Below are 678 nucleotides of genomic sequence, written 5' to 3' on the forward strand. Positions count from 1 at the left end.
TAAGAGAAAGGTTAACCAATCAAATGCTTGAAGTAATTGCTATCCAATATCTTTGCCCTCTAAGCAGTGAGAATTCTAGGCGATAGATATTGCAAGGAAATTATCAGACAGTGCTGACCTCTCTGCTGAGTACTGTTGGAGCTAGTATTTGAGCTTCTCAATTTCATAAGAATTTCCTCAGTTATCTTCTGTTTCAATGGTTGAGGCAATTCATTCACCGTTTCTTCTTGGGAGAATTCTTTAAGCTCCTTAACCTTTACACCAAAAGAATGATATTCACCAAACAAATATAAGTTCTCCAAGAACAGATCTATCTCACGGTAAATTGAACAAACAAAGTTCCTCAAATCATGTTGGAGTCTTACAAATTTAATGAGCTCTACCGGCTTAGAGGCCCGACGAATCCGAATAAACTGTTCCATTTTCCTAATCTGATCCGGAGTGTACTTTACAACTAGCTCAGAATAAAGAAAATAGACAGAATAAATACAATGTTAAACATTGCTCAATAATCTTCAACACGAATCAACAACAGAAAAAATGAAAAGGAAACTAGCTCAAACACTAACCACTTCGAGAATCATTATCCGTATAGAGGTAGAGAGAAGCATATAGAGATCGAAGAACATAGAGAGCAACGATAATGTTGATAGAGCAAATGATGAGAGTGGTTTTCTT

The 678-nt window shown here is 36.1% G+C and overlaps 1 long non-coding RNA gene across 1 annotated transcript in view; it reads right to left on the reverse strand.

Annotated features, from left to right (window-relative positions):
• The window catches only part of LOC111786643, a 3,183-nt gene extending 2,505 nt beyond the window's left edge, over positions 1-678 (reverse strand). Inside the window, exons 1-3 of the long non-coding RNA XR_002813811.1 lie at positions 570-678; positions 366-454; positions 119-254 (exon numbers count right to left, since the gene is read on the reverse strand). This is a non-coding gene — a long non-coding RNA (uncharacterized LOC111786643). The remainder of the gene's footprint in view (positions 1-118; positions 255-365; positions 455-569) is intronic.

Source organism: Cucurbita pepo, unplaced genomic scaffold, assembly GCF_002806865.2.
Source record: "Cucurbita pepo subsp. pepo cultivar mu-cu-16 unplaced genomic scaffold, ASM280686v2 Cp4.1_scaffold002232, whole genome shotgun sequence".
In the NCBI taxonomy this organism is placed as follows: domain Eukaryota; kingdom Viridiplantae; phylum Streptophyta; class Magnoliopsida; order Cucurbitales; family Cucurbitaceae; genus Cucurbita; species Cucurbita pepo.